At 40.7% G+C, this 17,678-nt stretch overlaps 1 long non-coding RNA gene across 21 annotated transcripts in view; it reads left to right on the top strand.

Annotated features, from left to right (window-relative positions):
* LOC112662299 (uncharacterized) overlaps positions 1–17,678 on the top strand; it is a 296,118-nt gene that overhangs the window by 104,368 nt on the left and 174,072 nt on the right. For 16 of the 21 annotated variants that reach the window (XR_007401579.1, XR_007401578.1, XR_007401575.1 and 13 more), the window contains exons 2-3: positions 9,102–9,289; positions 15,148–15,279. This is a non-coding gene — a long non-coding RNA (uncharacterized LOC112662299). Of the gene's footprint in view, positions 1–9,101; positions 9,290–13,400; positions 13,460–14,387; positions 14,482–15,147; positions 15,280–17,678 lie in introns of all 21 variants that reach the window. The other 5 variants (XR_007401567.1, XR_007401577.1, XR_007401576.1 and 2 more) reach the window with 3 other exon arrangements.

The raw sequence follows: 17,678 nt of genomic DNA, 5'->3' as shown, positions 1-17,678 counted from the left end.
AGCAAGAGCAGAGAACTCAGGTAAGCCTCCACATGGAGTATCTGATTTATCTCCTTTAAGCAATAAGAGCTTGGAATGACATTGAATGGCCATGCATCTGCATAATAGATAGACTATCCCTTTGGTTTTTACTTTGTTGTCACTGCTTACTGCTTTGTAATGTTACATAATATAACTGATATTTCCCATGTTCTCTTGATACAAAACAGTTCCACTGATGTGTACCGTTTAGATAGGTTGTTTCACCAAAGCACAGTGTCCTTGTGTGAACATCCATGGGGTAGAAAAATGAGACCTGGAATTCTTCTTCTCACCTCTGTTACTATTTACATTGTCATAGTGCTGACAGACACAGCAATAGCACTTTCAGCCAAATGCACTGAATTTACGAGAATGGCAAGTGTTGACTCCTGATAGGTGTCAAAGAGGGAATAGGATTTGGGGGGAGCATACTAAACATTTTATTCGGTTTAACATTAATAAAGAGAGATTTGTCATTTTATGTTAAATGTAGCCCTTAAGGAAATCTGGGTAGATCATGGATCTTCCTGGAAACTTCTTTGAACTGAAGTAGTTTCTTGCCAACATTGAAATGTACTTTTGTGGGTATTTTAGGGCTTTGAAAATCAATCAATGAACCATTAAATGGATCCTACCATTCCATAACCATATGATAAAATGGAAATAATTTAAGGACTCTTCCAAGACTGTTTTCTCCTTCATATCATAAGACTAATAATAACTGCCTTGCAAGGTAGAATGAAATGAGATGACCTCAGTAAAGCACCGAGTCTGGCTCTTGTATGTAGTAGGCATTAAACGTATGGCTCTGTTAGAATTCTGCTGTGCTCATCTAGTGGAATCCTGCCCACTATCGGGGGTGATTCTGCTGTTTAACATATTTTCTCTGAATTCTGCTTCAAACAAAAGAAGGAGGGAAGGAGGGGAGGAAAGACGACGGGAAGAATAAAAGAAAGAAGGGGAAAGCAAGAATTAGACAACAGAAACAAGAGGCAGGGTATTTGGAAGTGTGTGAAAGGTCACGTTTCTTTGCACAGAAATCTGTTCTGCTTGTCTCTTGGGCTCACAGGCCAGGCTGGCATGCTGTAGGGATCAGAACTCTGGTGTTTATTTATGTGATCCTCACTTCAACTGGCAGCTGCTCCAGTCCAGGAATTTTATGGCAGGAAATATAAAGTGCTGTTGGATCCGGGTGCTTTAAGTCCTGGGTGGAATTGTTCATTCTTTAAAAAAAAAAAAAAAAAAGGAAAAAAGTAAGAGGGTGACAATCAGCTAAGGACTATTAAGCTTCATGGCCTTGCTCTTATCACATTGCATCTACTCTTACCAGTTCTTAATCACTACAATGTAATAACATCTTTAAAATTTATTGAGACAATTAGAAGCAAACAGTTCTTTTGACCCCCAGCTCTTTCAAAGTCACGTGATGCTACACGAGAAAGTGGGGCCATGAGACTGGTGTTGCAGTTTAATGTCCATTTTAGATTCCAGCGTGCCACGAGGAAAGGGGAACTGGATGGCAGGACAGAGAAACTAGAATTCTGGTCTCTGTTTTTCCTTTAGATTGTGCTCTGATCTTGCACCTGCAGTTTGACTTCCCTGAGCCTTAACGTGCTCATATGTAATCTATCTCAAAAGTTTTTTATTTTTCTTTTGGAAAGAAAAGGGAGAATCTATCTCAAAAGTTTTTTATTTTTGTTTTGGAAAGAAAAGGGAGAATCTATTTTGGAATTGAAAACAAATGCTTTCCTTGAGATCACTGCCTACACTGTTGACTTCATCCTTTACAGGCCACTGCTGTGTCCACAGCCTCAGCTAGATGGGCAGTGGACTACGTGACTTCTTTCCTATATTCAAACTGCAGCCTAGTGGACAAGAAGGCTGAGTACCTGAGTGAAAAGTGGTCCACAGATTGGGAGGCCGGTGACCTAGATCCTGCATGACTGATGCTAGCCAGAAGTCCAGGATTGCAAAAAGGATAGTGGGACTGACTTACTTGGAAGCTGAACCCAAAGGCTGTGAGGTCAATTCAGGATTATATAGACAATATGGATCTTAAATAAGCTTCAGTCATGGCAGACCTGGCTGGTAGTGAGGATCTAACAGAACAGGTAGATAGAAGCCAGGAGGGATGTTATAACTGGGATTTTATGTAAATTTTGAGACACATACATGTGTGAGTACATATGCATACATACAGAATTATTTCAGGGCCCATTTCTGGTCTGTTTAGTATTCAGAGCTTAAGAGTGAGGGCTCTGCTGTTACGCTGCCTGAATTTAAATTCTAGCTGTGTAACCTTCAATAATTTATTTAACCTCTCTGGGCCAGCCTCTGTTTTCCCACAGGTAAAGTGGAGCTAGAGCTGATATCACCATTCCTGTGGGATTGTAGATAAAGTGCTTAGCATAATTCCTAGAACATAATAAGAGATTGATAAATTCAGAGCTATTATTCTTTTGTATTCATTATACTTTAATTGACTTCAAAAATAAATCTCTTTTCCTTGAGGTAACGCAAATAAGTCCTTCCTTGCAACTAACAAAGTCTTAACTAAAGTAATCTCCCCTTCTTCCAGTGTGAGGGCACTCTCTTTCCCCCGTGAGGCCTTCCTTGATGACCAAAATCCCATTTTCATGTCCGCTGAATTTTGTCTGCATTCATATAGGACTTTGCAAAACAGTACCTGCAGAACAGAGACAATGATCCCCACCACCATAGCATGTCCTGAATTGTAGTGTTTATGATTTTTCATGCTTGGATCTTTACTTTTGCAACAAAGAAGCAGCTCCTTGAGGGTAAGGGCTATGCTTTGTATTTACTGATTTCCCAGTGTCTAACATAATGTTGGAATGACCAATGGAATATAATACATTTGCATTATTGGACAAACTTGGGTGAACCATGAAAACCTTTGCCCTAGAGCAGTTCTGTCATTCCTTGTATCATCTTTGGCTTACTTATCCAACAAGCACAATGTTTATTTCATAGGACAAAGCTAAAAAGCAAACACATTTTAAGAAGTCAAGTGCATCTGGGTTGTCTCGTTACATGTGCAGCTAATAAACTTCACCATGTTGCTCAAATCATGTCTACTTTCCAAACCTCAAGTTCCACATCTGCTGAGTGAAGCTGATAAATATTTTGATCTCTAATTTTCCTGCCAAATTAATCTAGTGTCCATTACATGTAATGGCTGATTTCTTGGAATTTATTCTTTTACAAAACATCTTAAGGGAGTTTATTTGTGCTTGGAGTTTTAGTGTTGCCCAGAGGCAGTATAACATGGTGGTTAAAATCAGGGCTTCAGAATTACGGACTTTGGATTTGAATTCCAGCTCCACCAACCTACCCATTGGTCTTCAGCAAGTCACTGTACCTCTTTGATCTTCAGGAATAAAACCTGTCTCTGGAGGTTGGCATGAAGACCAGAGATGATAATGTATGTTAAGTGTTAGCATTCAGAATTTGGTAGTCAAGACGAGGGCTTGGGCCATAACCTAGAATTATCTTTCAAACCCACATGGCTGAGCATCAGCTATGTCTCAGTGGGCGCTGTGTATTAGGAAAGATGTTTTCTTTTTACCTGGTCGCATTACTGAGGAGTACACATAACTACTCCTTAGAAGATGCTTTGCTTGTTGAGTGTGCAGAATAGAGGATGCTGGGGCAGAGCTGTCTGGGGAGTCGAGGCAGGCAGGTGGAAAAACATCACCAATGGCCAGGGTTTTTGCATTCAGCTTTACTGACCCTAGAGCTCCTATTGTGTTCATCATCAAAAGCCTTGGAGATGATACTCATAGAGTCTTTCCTCTTTCTGGAAGTCAGCTTATACGGACAAATCTGTGACCTTCAGCAGATTTTCCCACCTCTATTTCCTCATGAATGAGGATAACAATGAGATGCCTTATAGGAGCTTAGGTAATATGATGTATGTGGCACATAGTAAAAAGTCAAAATACATGTTTTTTTATTATCATTATGCATGTACGATGATAACTTTCAGGAAGAGGGGTAATTAGCCACCAGTAGAAGCACAGGTAGGAATAAACTAGGTGGGCTGGGGCCCAAATGCCTGTGAAGAGGCATCTGGGCAGGGGTCCATGCATCTGCACAATTTGGATCTGCACGTATGTTGAAGAACTCTTAAGTATTTTTTTTTAAGATTTTATTTTTATTTATTTTAGAGAGAGAGAATATAAGTAGGGGGAGGGGCAGAGGGAAAGAGAGAGAATCCCAAGCAGATTTCATGCTGAGCACAGAGCCTGATACAGGGCTTGATCCCAGGACCCTGAGATCATGACCTGAGCCAAAATTAAAGAGAATAAGTCTAACCCAACTGAGCCACCCAGGTGCCCCTAGATCTCTAAATATTTTAAACAGTGGAGCTCAGAATGTGTGTTGAGGACATGAAGGAAGAAGACACAGAGAAACGGGGGCAGGATCAGATCTGGACAGCCTTTAGTGGCCAACTTTTTTGAGTCCCATCAGTCCCTTCTGCTTATTTGCTCACGTAGGAGGCATTTCCAGTGTTCAGGTTCTCAGGCTGCCCCTGACATGCTGTTCAGTGTTCTCTGGGTCACTCAAACTCTGAGACACAGGCCACCCAATGGTTCCAATGTCTTGCTGCTTTATGGGTTTGTTGCCACCTGAATTGTATGTTAGGAACACATGCAGATCATAGGTGCTGGGTAAGTACAAATATTTTAATTAAATGTTGCCTCATGACACCAAATATCAAAAACAAAATTTGCCTCCCACCACATCCAGCTACCAAATGGTGCACTAATACGGTATATTATCCATAAAACACATGTATATATTTGAAATGATAGTAATGATACTAATTCTATAATAGCAACCATCTTTTGAGTATTTACCATATGCCATTGAAATAAAAACTTTATATATATATGCATATGCATATACACACACATATATAGCACCCTATTTAATCTTTACAACAACTCTATGTGATAAATATTAACTATTATTCCCACTCTACCAATGAAATAATTGAGTCTTAGGATGGTTAAGAAGACTGCCAACAGTCACACAGTCACAAAATTCACAAATAACACAGCTGGAATGTGAATGTGGGTTAACCTGAGTGCTTGATTTGGACATGCTAAGGAAGCAACCAGATTGGGAACCTGGATGTTCTGAAAAGTATGCAGAAAATTCAGCCAAACAACCAGATATTTGTCAAATGACTGACTAGTAGCTGCTTGCTTGATTCAATCCCCTCTCGTGTAGAATTTTCTTATCCTTTATCCCTTCATAGCCTTCGTCTTGGCTTTCACATGTAATCAGAGAAATAAGAGAACAATGCCGTTATACTTGTAATAGCCACTTAAGGTAAACTCGTAATTTGTGTTACCGAGGAGAAAATGGAACTTTAAAATAGAATCTTCTCAAGGTCACGTGGGTGGCCAGTGACCGAACTAAGACCTGAGCCCTGATTCCAAGCCCCTTTCTACTGCAGTGTGCTACTTCCTCTAAAGTTGTGATCACAAATGGCCCCCATTCTCAGGGTCAGACACCTCTGTTTCTCCAGTTCCCAAGTTTTCGTTTGAAAGTAATACCGTCTCCACTGTGCTGAAAGCTGATACCACCCTCTCCCAAATGGGAGAATTAAATTCATTACTAATGCTTAAAACCCAATTCAGGTATGCTCAGCTACCAACCCAGGCGCTGAAGTGAGACACCTATAATCATCTCTTTATTGTTTGCTCATTTTATGGGGGCCCTCCCCTCCCTCCACCCCCCTCCCTGCCTGCCATCAGGAATTCACATCGCGGAGGCTCCTTTGCGGCAGCATGGGCAAGCATCTCAATTTCCAAACATCTGGCTGGTTTCAATCAATGAGGCTCTAAACACGCCACTCCTGGGGCTACAGTGGTAGTGGCGGGATAGCTGGATTCAGGACGCAGATCTAGTAATAAGCAATACAAGTAATAAGCTCTGAATTCTTTTGTTCATGAAAAACCTAGATCTATACTACCAGGGCTGGGCTGGAAGGAGGTAAAAGTGAAAACAAAGCCTTACTCAGTCTAACAGAGCTGACAAGCAAGCTTAGTGAAGTGGGGAATGTCTGCTACTTTCCTGAAAGCCAAAATTCTACTTAGTGACTTCAGGAGAAGAGAATCTCAACAGATTTGCAGAGAATCAGGGTAGGAATTGGATGCCCAAAGCAGGGGAAACAGGTCTTTTCTACGAGAGGGAATGACACTAAATTCTTTTGTTTGAATAGTGCTTTGTAGTTAATAGAATGGTAACATCCATGTGGAGAGAAGGTCATGGACAGGGACACTATGGCCAAACTGCTGGGTTCATATGCAGCTCTTCCCAATTATAAGCTGAGTGAACTTGGGCAAGTCACTTACCTGTTGGCTATCTTATTTTCCTGAGAGTGGTAAATACTATGACTACTTTAGGATTTTTGTTATTGATTTAAGAGAGAGAGAGAGAGAGAGAGAGCGCCCACACGCACATGAGTGAGTGTGCATGCATGTGCATGCACGAGCAGGGTAGAGGGAGGAGCAGAGGGAGAGGGAAAGACTCCTTGAGCAGACTCTCTGCTGAGTGGGGGCCCCTGTCCCGCTACTGGATCTCACAACCCTGAGACCTTGACCTGAGCTGAAATCAAACGTCTAGTGCTTAACAGACTGAGCCACCCAGGTGCCCCTACTGATAGGACTTTTGTAAGGGTTAAGTAAGATAACACAAACAAAGTGTTTAGAGCATGCTCACTACATAGTAAATTCTACATAAGTATTTGCTGTTATTGTTTTATTTGTTCTTTATAAATGTCTTGCAATGAAGGTAGAGTAGACATTATCAGCCTTGGAAAAAATAGCTCAATGTGATCAAGAAGTTTACCTAAGATTATGCCAGTAGTAAGATACAGAGCTAGGTCCCAAACCCACTTCCATGCTTTTGCTCAGACCTTCATACATCCATTTCTTTATTACTTTGTTGACTATGAATGAATCAGCCACTCTGTTAGGTACCCAAAGACGAATCTTGACATAGATATTTCCTAAAATATATCAGAGGCTAATGATTTCTACAAACACCTGATGAAGGTACTGCTTGGGGAAAGCTGGAAGTGAGTTTGGGGGTGGGTTTCAGTTGTTACTATTTACTAATAGTTTGTCAGTCTTCAGGGCCTACGAGCTGTGAGTGTATACTAAAAATCAGCTCTCTGGTGAATTTTTAAAAAGAGTTTATTAAATGCTTATTACATTTTTAACACTGTTCTAGGCACTATGGAAACCAGTGAGTAAGCCAGACAAAGCTAACCCTCTCCTAGAACTTTTATTTCAGTGGAGTGACAGATAATTAAAAAAAAATGCAATAATTTAAAATAGTACAATATCCTATTAAGGTTGGGAATAGTGATATTACTACTACTACTAAAATGGTAATGGTGATAATTATAGTCAATGAGAGAGAGATAACTATGTAATAAGCAGGAATTCATTCTTCATGTACTTATCACAAATCTTGTGCCACGGAGCACCTATTCAGAGCTCCTAGATCAGCTTTATGTTGGCTCTGCTTTGGAAAACATCGCTATTCATTTCAAGCAAACAGTCTTCAGGTGTGGCTTCCAGCACGTCTGTCCCTAACATTGGCAGGGCCCAGGACAAGAGTACTATAGAGGCGCACATACCATGTGTCTAAACATTTAAATGTTACACACCAAGTTAATAAACTTTTAAATCTATCTGCCTGCCTTGATGAATATGTCCTAACAATCTAGAAGGCCAGGTTTGGGTTTAGAATTCTCATGATCTTAGATTTTTGCTCTGGAAGGTAGTGGCCTGGGGAGAATTAGCTCCTGAAAACCATCCTTTTCCTTGTCCCATCTCCACAAACAGTAAGTGGCTTCATAAGAAAGATGTGGACTGTGGCCGCAAACAGCCATCCCTTGAACACCACTTAGCCTGGGTCTCGGGAAGTATGTTCCAGAAATCCCGGAGTTCTGGGTACCCAGCAAAAAAACGTACAGATACAATGACTCAGTTATTTTCACTCACTTCCAACTCTGCGTGATTCGGTTTCCAGTGCTGGAATTTGGATGATAGGAAAACCTACAAAATATTGATATTATGCTCTCCGTGTACAAGATGTTTTGTCTAGAAAGAAGTGTGTCTTGGGGGGAACTTCTAGACGGTGGCATAGGAAACATATAGAATTGAGAAATACAAAGAAGCATCTTGGCAATAATAATATTAATTGATCACATAAGTTTCTAGAATCCAAACAAGTGTCAAAGCCTCAGAGCAGGGAAGAGCAACCATGTTTGGAATTATGAGCGAAACATTTCCTTTCCTTGGACTGCAGATTCCCATGTGAAAACTGCAAGTTTTAGATTCTAAGTTCCTTTCTAGCACATTCTTCTATGATTTTATGATGTGATCTTCAGGGGATTTTCTCTTGAATGGAAAGCAGGGGTATTTATTAAGGGGAAGGGACTACACAATGAGATGTTTACCAAGAACAGTAATTATATATTATGGTCCAGTTCTTTACAGCTCACTTCAAAGGTTTTTGAATGTATTATCTCGCTGAATTTTCATTCCTAGCCTGCAGTGCTGGTATTTTTTCCCCCTCCATTTGCCACTGAAGAAAATGATCAGTGAATTACCCACGATCTCTCAGCATCTGATTGACAGAGCCAGGTCTCAAGTCCATCTTACAGCCTTCAATTGTAAGGCGAGTGCAGGTTTTTAAACCATTGCATTTGGGAGAAATGGTCTTGCAGGTGTGAAATCCATTCTTTCTGAAGGAAGAGAGGGATAAAACCCAGCAAGCATAGACCCATCTCTTATGACTCATCAGTCAACTTAAAGAGAACCTTTATTGCAGTCAGGAAAGCATTATTGCAGCTGCTACCAGGCCGACACACATGAGGCACATGCCCTCATAGCAGCATTGTCTCGCTCTGCCCCAGACACCGGGCTCTGGAATAATGCAGCCAGTGGGACACCTTCCCTGCACATATGTTGTAAAATGCTTAAAAGCTGAGAGCGTGCCTCCGAGTTCCGCTTCTGTTTCCATCCCTTCGCCAGATTGTGTGTGCAGCCTGGCCCATTGCCCGTGGCAGTCTACCTGCCACGATGGGAAAGACGGTCTAGATGGAGAAGAAAAGGAAGCACTGTTGTACGGAGCGCTCCCCTGGGTGCGTGCTCTCAGAGATGCTCCCAGAGATTCGTGCCAGGTGGAGAACACCAAATACTCCAGCAAATTAGCATGCAAGGTGAGTGGTGAGAATGGAGGAGGGGCAGGGGCGGTGGTGGGAAGCATGAACCATGTGAAGCATCACCAAGAAAGCAGAACCAGACTTCTGGATCACTGAGAATGCGTCAGATGCAAGACAGTAAGTCAGAACAGGAGGAGGGACGCCTACCAAGGGAATCACAGGGAGACACCCATCTTAGGGTTAAGGTCATGTTTGGGCCCCTCCACCAATGACAGCGGCTGGCTGTGACGTATCTGTGTCCCCATCACACTGCATCTTGGAGGTCGGTGCACGTGGATCAGTCTTCTGGACTCTGCTCCTTCCCTGGGGTCTGGATGACCATGGGTCACTTGATTAAATGCTGAAGTCTTTGTTTGTCTAGAAAAAAGGGGGGGGGCGGATGATGAGACCGACCACTAGGTTTTCTTTGTGATTAATGTGTCACGTGTGAAACGCAGTCTGGCTTAGGTCAGTGTTTGGAACGTCGTAGAGTGTTAACTGCACTACATTAGCTGCATAATCAGAATCACCATCATTAATTTGTCTTTCCATCTTCAGTGAGTGTTGGATGCACTTGTTAAAAATGTTTACAATCAGAAGTAGTGGGGAAGAATTTACACACTCATTTCAAGCATAAACTTCAGTGAGTTTTGGTTAAGTCTACACGTACACATGGTCACCACTACAGTGAACATAGAGGGGTTCTCATATCCTAAAATGTTACGCTGTCCCTGCCTGACCACAGCCCCTCAACACCAGTGAGGCAGCTACCCATCTGCCTCCTGTCACTGTGGTGTATTATACATTTGTTATTTCCTTTTTTTTCTTTTTGCTTATTTCTGGTTTAATTTACTCTTTTTAAATCTCTCATATGTGCATTTAGATAATTGACTTCAGTGCTTTCTTCGAAGACTACCATTTAAAGCTAATATTTTTCCCTTAGAGCACTGCTTTAGTTGTCTTTCAAAATTTGTTGTTTTAATTTTCATCTAGTTTAAAATAACATAATTCCCCTTTTCATTTATTCTTCGATCTATGATTTAGTAATGCACTGTTTATTTCTCAAACACATGAGAATTTTTTTAATATTTTATTTTAGTTCCAGTTAATAGTGTAATATTAGTTGCAGGTATATAACAGAGTGACTCAGAACTTCCACACACCACCTGGTGCTCATCAGGACAAGTGCACTCCTTAACCTGCATCACCTATTTCTCCTGCCATCCCCACCCCCCCTCTGATGACCGTCAGTTTGTCCTCATAGTTAACTATGAGGTCCACTTCTTGGTTTGTCATTCTTTATTTTTTCCCCCTTTTCTCATTGCTTTGTTTCTTAAATTCTACATATGAGTGAAATCATAAGGTATTTGTCTTTCTCTGACTGACTTATTTCACTTAGCATAATACCCTCCAGCTCCAACTGTGTTATTGCAAATGGCAAAATTTCATTCTTTTTGATGGCTGAGTGATGTTCCATTGTGTGTGTGTGTGTGTGTGTGTGTGTGTGTGACACATAGCACATCTTCTTTATCCTTCATCAGTTGATGGACATTTGAGCTATTTCCATAATTTGGCTATTGTTGATGCTGCTGCTGTAAACATCAGGATATAGGTATCTCCTGAGGCAAGGGAAACAAAAGCAAAAATAAACTATTGGGACTTCATCAAAATAAAAAGCTTCTGCACAGTGAAGGAAACCATCAACAAAACTAAAAGGCAACCTAGGTAATAGAAGAAGATATTTGCAAATGACATATCTGATTAAGGGTTAGTATCCAACATATATAAAGAATTTATAAAACTCAACATCCCAAAATGAATAATCCAATTGAAAAATGGGAATTTTCAAGATATCTTTTTGACAGTGGTTTCTATTTTAATTCTGTTGCTGCCCTGGCCTCTTTGACCTGCAGGATCAGTCTTATCAACTGAGTGAGAATGCCGTGTTGTCTTTGGGTGTTCTTCCTTATACTGCATTCTGGAAGGTACATCCAACTAAAAACTGGGAGCAGTTGGAAAGCTCAGATACTTTGTCTCGCTCCTCATGGGGATCACAGTCCTCTGTTGCTGATTGGATTAAGCTACTTATTGTTTGTCAGATGGAAATAATTGTCCGAGAGGTCAAAGGAGCTCTAAAAATCTTCAGCATGATGCATATGATCCAGTTGAGTGCTTAGCACATAGTGCAGGCTCCACAAAGATGAAACATTGAATCTGAATAAGAAAATATCATTTAGGGGCACCTGGGTGGATCATTTGGTTAAGCATCTGCCCTCAGCTCAGGTCATGATCCCAGGGTCATGGGATTGAGCCCCGTATCGGCTCCCTGCTGAGAGGAGGGAGCTCTCCCTCTCTCCCTCTCTGCCGCTTCCCCTGCTTGTGCTTACTCTCTGTCAAATAAATAAATAAATAAATAAATAAATAAATAAATAAAATCTTTAAAAAATACATCATTTAGAACTTATATATGGCATCCAACTCCCTTATCTTCAAGGCCAAGAAAACCCAGTTGTCCAAGTTCATCAGAGAGTTGTAGGATCAGAACTATAGAACAGGTGTCTTGATCTCTGTACTCTAAGGGGCACTCTAATAAAGGAAATCTCTTCTCTCTCTAGAAGGTTATGGGGAATTAGGCACTCCAACAGCTACACTCATAAAGTTAAAGAAATGTGTGATCTGGAAAAGTCTTAGTTATGAAGCCTCTAAAAGGGGTATCCCCTCCTCATCGAATGTCAGTGCTAATGCAGAGGAGACTGCCTAAACCTGAGCCTAGTGACTTTTCCTTTCAAGCCTCTGCTGCCACAGGGTTGAGGAATAGAATGTAGGTCTTAGAGTAAAGCATTCTGGGATCCACATCTCATTTACTAACTATTCAACCAGTACAAATAGCTGATCTTCTGCAAGCTCTGATTGCCTTCCACCTGATAAGGAACACACTCATCCCTCAAGATTTTTATGTAAATACAGCACAGAGAATATACCTTATAAATGGCAATGACCCCACTAACTGGCCTCCCAATGAAAAACAGGCACAGGATGATGTTGAGATAGGTGGTCAGTTTAATATAATGGTAAAAATTAGGAGTCAGACAGATGTGGATTTGAATCCCAGTTCTGCCACTTGCAACACCGTCCCATGGGGAAGTTGCTTAACCTCTGCACAGAAGTCAGAATTGACTGGGTTATGCCCTGTAGTGGATACAGAGATGCATTTCCCAGATCCCTTTTCAGGACTGAAGACCCAGGTTTCCAGCTGCTGGGAATATTCACAGCTGATGGCTCTCAGCTCACTTCTCTCCAGGATTTGCCCTTGGCTGAAAGTCACCTCACCCAACATCACAGCTTCCTCTCTGGAACAGCTTTGATTCAATGACTAATTGGTTCAAAGACATAAGGGCCTGGCCCTCTGTCTCCCATGTGGGACAGCTTAGTGGCCATCACACCTTCAGAGCTTCTGGTGGAACCAGCTGTGCCCTTGCGGTGACTGTACCAAAGCCCACCTTCTCTAACTGCCCAGGTCTGCTTCTTTTCTTTGTCCCCCAGCTGTCTTTGGAGAGCATTCCCCAACAAATGTTCCACGTGTCTGGCTCAGTCTCAGACTATCTTTCCAAGAAAGTGACTGCCAAATGCAAATGACCCCCAAATCTGACTGGCTAAACAAAAGTATTTATCTACATAGTTCAGCAGAGCACTTTTCTCCCCTTGGTCCCTTGGTGACTTAGGCTGATCAGATTCTGCTTTTGCCCCATGGCATCTGAACAAGCAGACTCTAGTTGTAAGTCCCTGCACAGCTGAAAGAGCATGCACCAGCTCCTCTCTGCACTGGCCTGAAGGGACCCATGACTCTGCCGCACAGACCCTGGACACACCCATAACAAAAGCAGACACCGAGGCGAGGTGGACCAATGCAAGGTGGACCAATGCACAAAAGCGCTTCACGAGTCAGGCTGAGACATGAGACCGTTCCAGGGTACCAGATGTCATAAATTGGTAGGAGCAGAGGGTCGAGGGACTGTTTTCCTTTTAATTTTTTAGATATTTATTTTTGCCACATTTGGTTATTTTTCTAACATTACCGTGAATTGTGCCCTATTTTCATGTCCATCTAAGTAATTACTTATTCTTTAAGGAAATATCTGCACGTTTATGAAAGTACTGTGAAGAGAAGACCAGAATTACTCTGTGAAGGTAGGGCATAAAAAATAGATACATAACATAAAAATAGTATGTTCTAACTAGAAAATCTTTCCTGCTACAAAACTCTGAGCTTGAAGCATATTCCCTGTTGAAAATGCTGCTTTGCAAATAACAGAGAGGTTAAGGTAGCACTAGCATGCGCCTGGTGCTTTCTTCCTAGCGACTGGGAGGATTGAAAGGGGAGTGATGGTCTCACTGTGTTAGGTCATATCCGTGTGCCTGTCCATTCTTGTACTGCCCTAACAGCAGCACCCCACATTTTAAGAAGCACAAAACCAGGGATCTGGACTGGTTTCCACATATTGCATCTTTTTTTTTAAGTATAGAGTTTTCTTTTCTCCTAGTTTTGTTGAGATATAATTGAAATATAACATCACATAAATTAAAGATATACATTGGGATGATGTGATATGCATATACATTGCAAAATGATTACTGCAATAAAGTTAGTTAACACCTCAGTGGCCTCACGTAATTGCCTTTGTTTTGGGGTGTATGTGGTGAGAACATTTAAGACTCTGAGAAACTTGCAAATGTGTAATTAAGTATTGTTAACTACAGCCACCATGCTATGCATTAGATCTCCAGTACTTACTCAATCTCATGGTTGAAAGTTCATACCTTCTGGCCAACCTCTCTCTTTCCCCAACCACCACAACCACCATTTTACTTTGTTTCTAGGAGCTCATCTTTTTTTAAGATTCCACATGAGAGTGAGATATGAAATATTTGTCTTTTTACTCTCTGACTTATTTCATTTACCATAATGCCCTCCAGGTTTATCCATGTGCTGCATGCAAATGGCAAGAGTTCCTTCTTTCTCACAGCTGCATGATTTCCAGTGTGTGTGTGTGTGTGTGCATGCGTGCATGCATGTACCACATTTTCCTTATCCATTCTTTTATTTGTGGATACTTAGGTTGTTTCCATGTTTTGGCTTTTGTGAATAATACTGCAATGAACCTGGGAGTGCATCCAGCGTCCGAAGGAAATGAAATCACGATCTTGAAGAGGTATCTGTACCTCCATGCGTAGTGCAACATTATCCACATCTATTACAGTTTGAACTTCGCCGCAAAACTGGTGCTTTATAGGGGTGAACAGACAGAAGCAATAGATTCTAATGAACTTGGATCTGAGGCCACAGAATATTGTTAACATCATCAGCACCTACTTCACCCAGAGCAAACTCTGAAAGCTTGCTAGAAACTGCACAGAATATATCCTGCTCTCTGAGCACTTCGTGTTTGCTGTCTTTTTCCTATGCTGGGTCTGCCCTCATCTCACCCCTTAATCTTTATTACATTTTTGTTCATTTCTCCCTCACCTCCACCCCTCCCCCCATTCCAAGTCAGCATCTCAATTTGCCCTGCCGTGCTTTGCATTTGGCTTAGGAGCCTGGGTCCTACCCTCTGCTTGGGGCTAACACTGATTCAGCATTCCCTTCAAATATGTATGCAAGGATGTGTCCCGAAACGCTCAAGAGATCAAAAACTTTTGTCTCAAGAGAGACAAAAAAAAAAAAAAGAAAAGTCAGTGGGCTTTATACAGCTTTGTACAGTTTAGAAAGCTACTACATGTGTGTATAGAAAAGATGCTGTATCAGCAGGGAGGAATAAAAAAAATCCCTTAATGGAGAAATCTAATACAAATTAAGTGATGTTCTCTTACCCTTCCAGGCATTTAAGGAACTTGGTTTTCAGGAGGATGATACGTTTTGGACATGAAATGAAGTACACTTTCCTCCCTGGCTAACACTGCCCTGTTTTGAACTTTTCTGCGCAGAGCTCGGCATGAAGACAGCTACTGAGGTAAGTAAGGGTGAGGTGCCCACACCACTCACCACCAGCTTGTGATCCATTATTAAAACCAATGGCTTAATATAAGTCCCAGGACAATACATTCTATTGAGAACCAGTTCAAAGGCAGGGATTTTGAGGACTACTATGAGCAAGAGGATGATACGATAAAAGGCAAGGAACAGAAAAGAAAAGAGAGGAGAGGATGGAGATATGAAGAGGAGAGAGAAGAGGAGTAGAGAGAAAAAGAGAGGAAATGGAAAATGAATATGCAGTTGCTCTAGTCAGGTTGTCTCAGGGCATTCAGGGCATCATGAGGTTAAGGACCATGACTGCATAGTTCATTGACTTTTCTTCAATGGTTAGAGCAGTGCCTTACACAAAACAGGTGATTGAGAATGAGTGACATGTATGTCATTTTCTGACGAATGAGAGAATGACATGTATGTGAATCGTATTTTACAAAAATGTGATTATATTGTACCTGGAATGTTGCAACCTAATCTTTCCCATTAATAACATACTGGGTACATTCTGCTGTATTAATAAATGAACATTTACACAGTTCTTTAGGGACTTCAGAGTGGTCTATGTTTTGCCTCCCTGGACATATGATACTTTATTAAGGCAATCCTTCATTGATGTATATTAGAGTTGTTTCCATTTTTCATTATTACAAACAATATTGCACTAAATATTTTTGAAAATACCTTAGTTGTTTTCTGATTATTTGCTTGGGAAAAATTCCTAGAAGTAAAATTGTAGGATATAAATCATATACTTTTATGGCATTTAATTTATATTTCCAAATAGCCTTTCAGGAAGATTAGCCCAATTTACTTTTCCACCAGATGCATATGAAAATAGATGTTCTCAACACTTTTGATAAAGAAATAGGCATTGCTCATCTATTAAAATATGCATTTCTATGCCTCTCTTAATATAAAAATTTCTTTTCAATCTGTTATACTTTGTTCTTTCCTTTTTTCTTGGTATTTGCATTTCTTTTTTTTTTTTTTTTTGGTGGTTCTTTTTGTATCCTTTGACCTTCCTAAATCCACCTCTGTTTGTTTCTTTACTGATTTTTAAGAGCTCTCTCTTTATTGAGAACATTAATCCTTATGCTATCATATATATTAGAAATATTTTCCCTTCTTTCTGTCCTTTGCTTTTTAGTTCTGTGTAGAACAGTGATCATGGTGGAAATTGATGCTGCTGGTGCTCTTAGGTTTGGTATTGCTGTTGGTAATGTTGTTTTCTGTTGGTGGCGGTACTGGTGGTGTTGTAGATTTTAGCACTGATGATGCGGTTGTGTCATTTCACCATATGAAAGTTTAAATTCAGCCACTAGCATATCGTGCTTTAGTTTCTGCCTTTGGTGCCATTCAAAAAAAAATTTTTTTTTTTAAAAAGACCATTGCTATGGGGGATGCCTGGGTGGCTCAGTGGTTGAGCATTTGCCTTTGGCTCAGGGCTTTATCCTGGTCCAGGGATAGATTTCTGCATCAGGCTCCCTGCAATGTGCTTGCTTCTCCCTCTGCTTGTGTTTCTGCTTCTCTCTTTGTGTCTCATGAATAAGTGAATAAAATCATTTTTTAAAAAAAGATCATTGCTTTGGTAAAACTATATATATATATAGGTAAAGCTATATATATATATATATATATATATATATATATTTGGGTCACCTGGGTGTCTCTTGATTTCGGCTTAGGTCATGATCTCAGGGTCATGGGATCAGTCCTGAGTTAGAAAAACATGTTTTGTTCTAGTGCTTTTATGGTCATTGACACACATACACTCTCATGTGTTTTAATATTAATCTGTCTGGAATAAATTTTATATAAAGTGCATAGTAGTGTCAAGGATCAGGAGATCATCATTCACTATCTCACACTATCTCAGATTGTGAGAAAACACTGAATTTATTGCTCCTAATCAGGGAGATGTATGCTGCTGTGTTGTGGTGAACCCAACAGAGAGGGCAGTGCATCTTACAGGGTTTGGGAAGGTGGGGAAGTGTGTCGTTGAGGGGCTCATGGATTTTTAGAGGTCTAAGTATCCTGACATCTACATAAGGAAGGTTACTTAGGGGAGGCTGCTGTTGATTGACACTCAGAAGTTTGTTTCTTAGAGAGAATCAGTTCCTGATAAGCTGTCTTTCCAAAGCCAGGAGCTTGGAAATGGAATGTCACTAATGGATTGGACTGACAAAGTAGGTCCATTGAGAGGAGTTGTTGATGAATTCAACAGGTTTAAAGGCAGTTCTGATGGTTACCTGTTACTGTGGCTACAGACAAATTGGGCCTTTCCCGTGATTATGGCAACTTTTACAATTTTCAGTGAGGATATAATTTTTTTCCCTAAGTGATGAAAAAAGGGAAAGAGATTATGTTTTAATCTGTTTATTT

Source organism: Canis lupus, chromosome 13 (genome assembly GCF_003254725.2).
Source record: "Canis lupus dingo isolate Sandy chromosome 13, ASM325472v2, whole genome shotgun sequence".
NCBI classification, from domain to species: domain Eukaryota; kingdom Metazoa; phylum Chordata; class Mammalia; order Carnivora; family Canidae; genus Canis; species Canis lupus.
The sequence above is the reverse complement of the archived record's forward strand: the minus strand, read 5'-3'. Positions and strand labels throughout refer to the sequence as shown.